The sequence below is a fragment of the Lupinus angustifolius genome, chromosome LG19 (assembly GCF_001865875.1).
Source record: "Lupinus angustifolius cultivar Tanjil chromosome LG19, LupAngTanjil_v1.0, whole genome shotgun sequence".
In the NCBI taxonomy this organism is placed as follows: domain Eukaryota; kingdom Viridiplantae; phylum Streptophyta; class Magnoliopsida; order Fabales; family Fabaceae; genus Lupinus; species Lupinus angustifolius.
In genome coordinates, this window is record NC_032027.1 from 861,265 (window position 1) to 867,646 (window position 6,382).

The following is a 6,382-nucleotide window of genomic DNA, read 5'->3' on the forward strand; positions in this document are numbered from 1 at the left end:
CTCATCTCACCCTAATTAGATATTAATATATAAAACATTTAATTCTCTAAAATGAAATATATAAAAATTGAATACTTAATAAAAATATTTAACATCATAAAATAAGAATGTATGTCTGCATATATGAAGTGTCTATTGATACACTAGTAATTATAAAAGATAAGCATTTGTCCTAACAAATTAATTTTATTTTGAATACAATAAATCGATGGTATTTAACTCTTGCAATTAACTAGGGTTCATTTTATTATGGGCGAACAAAGTGTTAATATATTTTTTTGATCTATAATCAACTCTCGAGCTTATATCTCTAATTTAAAGACCACTATATTTCAACTTGGGCTTAAAATAAAGTTTCCTATATTTTTAACCGCAAATAACATATCGGTGACTCCTATATGTCGTATAATCGATGTTCGACAAAAAATGAGCACAAGGGTAGTATCAGCTTTTTTCTCCTTAGTTCTTTAAATATAGTTTGATGAAAATGAATATGCGTTGTTAGAGATAATTTAGTCAAAATACATTATTTTAATTTAATAATTAAAATATTCAATGATTATCCTACTCTACCTGCGGTATGCTAACGCGACAAATAAAATTAGGCAAATGATGTATTTACTGTTCTGATGAAGTGTGTTAAGATATTTTATTTTGTCATATATTATTGGTATATAAGTTATTTTGTGTGTTCTATTTTGTGAGTCAGAATATTTTTTTATTGAATATACTTTATATTGTACTTTTATTGAGTGAACTTTATATTGGTGGTGATTACATATGGTTACATGGGTTTTTCAGAAATTAAAATGTTAAGGGAAAAATAGGAAAACAAAAATTATACTGTAGGTAGTTAAACCATGTTTTCCTTTTATATATAACTAGCGTGTTGACAGACACTCTCGTGTCTGTCAACCCGCTTTTCTATTATTTGAAATGTAATTGTTTACTTAAATAATTGAATAACTTACAGTTAGTTTTGTAGATGAAGTGTATAAGTAATTATTTAAATAAACTTATCATGAAATGAAATGTTTGTCAACTAGATTCTTATTTTTTAGTAAATATTATAGAGCGTTGTTATTCAATATTGAAGTCGTGAGAACACACTTAAGATATAAATAATATTACAAAATATTTTTTGTTCAATAAGTAAAGAAAAAATGTTGTGGTTACAAAATTAAGAAGACACAATAAGTAGTTAACCATGTTTTCCCTTTATATATAACTAGTGTGTACAGACACTTCGTGCTTGCCGGCGAATATTGTGTGATACTACATATTCAATTTTTATATATTTCATTTTTTTTAATTAGAATGTATTTGTTGTGTTTGGTGTATTTTATATTATATTCTTGTGTGTTTATGATAATGTTTAATTTAATGTGAGATATGTGGTTAATTAATGTATTGGTGGTGGTTGATTAGGATTATATAATTTTTTTTGTAAAAATTAAATAATGTGAAGGACAAAATAGGAAATGAAAATTACACCATGAGAAAAGTTATTTCAAGTTTTGACTTTATATATATAGTATAGATTATTGATTATATATAGAGATAGAAAAGATGGAAGAGGGTGAGAAGAGAAACATAAATGGATTATTTCATTAATAATAAAGAACCAACAAACCCTCAATCAAGACTGCATGCTTATTCAACACACTAAATTGATAAAATAAATATAGTTTTTAGTTTTTTATTAACAAAGGAATTCAATCATATAAATAAAAGTGATTAGGAAAACAAGTTGTACTACTATCCACATAAACAATTAAATGCTATAATCAAGAAGACAACCAAAACGGTATAAAATTCACTCCACAATAGAGTGAAGTGAACATGGAGACGGTTCCAAGAGTGAAGAGAAATTATATTATTTCATTTAAGTTAAATAATAATGTAATGATTATTTGAAAACACAAAAAATAAAATTTAGTAACATTACAATTCCATTTAACTATATAAATTTTTAATAATATGATAATGTAGTGTAATTATTATTTTAACATTTTAAAATTGTAATATATGACTCTTAACTTTTTCTACTCTTAATCAGCTTCTATTTCTAACTTATTCTATTTTCAATACATACAGGATTTAGCTTTCTATTTATATTCTCAAAAATATATAAATTTTATTTTTTATTCATTAAAAATGATTTATTTATCATTAAAAAACATATTTTTTTTACAATTTTATCAATTATTAAAATATAACATTTTATTATTTTTAGTAAGAAAAGGAAATCTAAATTAATTATTTCCTAGTTAATTGTAAAATAAAGTATTTATCATTTAAGAAAAAGTTAAACAAATTATTATTTATTTAAAAAACATTATTTATTATTATTTATAAAAACAAAAAAATCATTATATTAATTGGTTGAGAATTGTTTATTATCATTTGGAAGAAATAAATATTAAAATATTGGTTTTTTAATTTTATGATGATAAATAGAAGTATTGATTTTTATTTTTATAAATTAGAAAAAGCATTAAATCAAATAAATAAAAATGAGCAAAAAGCGACTGTTGAAAGGAAGAGTTGACGAAAATATGTTAATAATCGTGATCCTTCCTCCATCAATAATGTAATGATCATTTTTCATATTTTTCAAATTAATTAATAAATTATTCATGATTATTTGATTTTCATATGTTCTTTATTATTAAAGAATATATTTGTTATTATTGTTGTTTACTTTTAATTATTATTACTTAGTCAATCATTAAAACATAATATTTAAAATTTAAATATTATTTACTTAATTTTAAATAGAGTAAATTACACTGACACCCCTGAGTTTTAGTAAAATTACACAAATCATCTCTCCATTTTTTACACATATAAACAAAACCCTAATTTTTATACATATCTTTCCATCATCACCCTATGTGAGAAATAAGTGATTTTTTGAATAAAAAGAATGATAAGTGTAATTAAGTTAAACAAAATATTGTATATTGTATAAATAACTATAAATAACATACAAGTCAATAAATTTTCATTATTTTTGTTTGTTAGAGTATAGTATAAGAATGAATTAAATATGTCAGTAGAATTATTTACGCATCCTATAATGAACCAAAAATAAAGAAAATGTATTAGTTCGTATACTATTTGGACTTGTCTAAATAATATATCATATTTTGTTTAACTTAATTGCACTTATCATCCATTTTTGTTTAAAAGATCACACTTATTTATCATGCAAAGGTTGTCAATATAATGTATGTATAAAACTACATCCAGACCTGCCCTTCTGATTTAGGGAGATTTTCTTCTTCACAATATTGAGTAAAAGTATGAATACACACCAATTCAATTACAAATACATAAGATACTTCTATCTTGAAATCTAGGACCTTTAAACCCTTGGTTTGACTCTACCTTTCGCATGAGAAAATATTTCTCACGAAACAGTCTCAACCAAGATTCTTGTCCTCAAATCAAGACCAACTAGTCTTGGTGAAGAATCTCAATCTCTATGGTGGTACGACACCAAGAGATTAATCCAAAAATACACAAAAACAGATTAAAACAGTAAGGTATAATAAGCACAATAATGCTTGAAATATTACAAGAAAAGATCTAAAGACTAACTCACTCACTAATCACTCAAGCCATCAAGAATCATGTGAGTTAATCAAAAACATAAATCAAAGAATCTCTCTATCAATCTTTACATATAATGCATGAACATGTGAGCAAGATAAGGATGAGCATATGAATATGTAAAACAGTATGCAAAAATCAGAAATCAATTCAGCATAATAACTCTTTTCTCACACATGCAACTCTCTTGCAAAAACAGTAAAGCAAAATGAAATATGCTCTCTAAAATCAGCCTTATACAAAAGAATGCAATGCTTCAGTTTTATGGAAGTTGCTTCTATTTATAGCAAGTAGTTTTGGCAGTTGGATTCGCTGCAAACAGTTAAACGGTTAAAACAAAAATCAGTTATAACAAATAACAGACCTGTTAATCGAGTAACAGTGCAATAGAATGAAACAGAAAACAGTTGCAACAGAAACACTGATTTAACAGAAAAGCAGTTGAGTTAATCGATTAAGTCACCATGTTAATCGATTAACTGGCACATTAAAGTACATGGCTCAAAAGGTAAACTTCTCATATGTTATGCACAATTTATATACATGTTCTAACAATTATATTATGCCTAATATGCACATATAACATGTATGATTAATGTATGAACATACAATTAACTAGATGAAATGTCTCATGAATATGATATGACAATTAAGATGGCTTGAAAGACTAGCACCTAGGTTCACCTCACCTATACTCACTTACTATGACACACATCTCAGACTACTTAGAATAGTGACTCTAATTATATCATAGTCTAGATATGACCAAATGAGCATAATACATGTTGATTGTTGAGTCATCTTCAAGTTTTAATAGAACCTTGTCTTCATCAAAACATAAGCAAAGCATTGCTAGTGTTATCCTTGACACATAGACAAAGCAATGTTGTGCCATTTTTGAATTGATAAGATTGTTATCTCGTATTTTAAAAATTTAAAAACAACTTATAACTTTCCTATCCCCAATTCAAATTAATTGTTACTTCATATTTTTATTATTTTTTATGACAGAAAAACAATGTTTCTTTCTGAATTTGTAAATTAAAATAAATACATTGATAATATTGAGAAAATGAATATAGTCTATGGGGTAAGTAATATTTTGCCTAAAATATTGTACCATTCATTAATTTAGGTTTTTTATGAGCAAATGAATTCAATAATATAAATTAAAACGGTTAAGAAAACAAGTAATACTTTAATCCATATACACAATTAAATGTTACAACCAAGAAGGCAGATAGAAGGGTTTAAAATTTACTTCACAAAAGAGAAACAAAATCTAGGAAATCAAACACCAAAAAGATTCCAAGAATGAAGAGAAAATAATTTCATTCTTTTAGGTTGAATAATATAAAGTAACGATTATTCCATAACACACAAAATTCAAATATTATTAATAGTCACACGTCGATTAAAATATATAGATTTTTAATAATATAATAATGTAGTATAATTGTTATTTTAACATTTTAAAATTGTAATATATGATTCTTATTTTTTATTAATTAAAAATGATTTCTATTCAAGTATCCTCATACATTTTTTTCAATATAAATATGTGTTGTGGGTAACCATTGAAAACATGCATTTTTGTTAATCATACTTAACACCAGCTTCAAAAATATCAATGGGTATGTACCAATTTTCAAGCAAAACCTTTCTCTTGGATTTCAATCCTATGCTCCATAATATTGTTGTTAAACATATTTGATTCAAAAATGATAAATGAAAGATTTCAATTTGAAAAATAATTTGAGGAAGAAAACAAGTTCAGATTTCTCACTCAAATAAAAGGGGCATAAATAGCTAAATAAGCATTTATTTGCTCAATAATAACTAGATAGCATCTCAAATTCAATTCACTTTCACGAATTTCATTTTTTTTAAATAAAAAATAAAAAAGTGTTTAATCAACACTTAATTAGTTATTTGGCTCAACAATGGTAGGGTATAAAAAAAAAAGAGGTAGGGTATTATTTCAAAATAATGTATCCCCATCCATGTCCATTTTTGAAATAGAAAACAAAAATATTTTTAAGTGACTTAATTGACACATTTTAGCCTAATAATGGATAGATTCCATTTAAAAAATACATATGTGATTTTCCTTTGATTTTAGTTTTTAAATAAATATAAAAAACGCAAACTAGTCATTCTTTGTGACATTATAGAAATCAAGTAATTAGTTTTATTCATATGTAGGTAATACAATATTTTTTGGAATTTTACAGAGTTGTTATAGATATTTCTACCAAAAAAGAGCATTCTCCATACATTTTAAGAGCATTTTGGATGTTGAAAAACATTTTTTTAGATTCCAAAATAAATCTTACCCCCAATATTTGATTTAATTACATATTTTATTTTCATTTGAATAATAATAATAGAAATGTCTTAATTGATCGAAGGATTACCTTTTATTTTTAACTTACCCTCTTATTAATAGAGGTTTGCCCACATTGTCTTAATTGGTTTGATTTGCACATAAAAAATTTAACAATAAAAATAAACTAAATATTAACAAATTCTTGAGGAGACAAAATCGTTTTGAATAAGCAAAATATTTCTCAACTTCTTATGAATTTGAACTATTTAGACAAGTTTTTATGTTTTACTTTGTTTAACTCCAAACACCAAGTTCTAAAATCATCATTTTAGTGTATATCCTAAAATGGTAGAATGATAATCACTTATATTTATTTCTAAACAATATTACGTCCACAAGAGACTAGGTTGTCACACCCTAATCTTGGCTACTCTA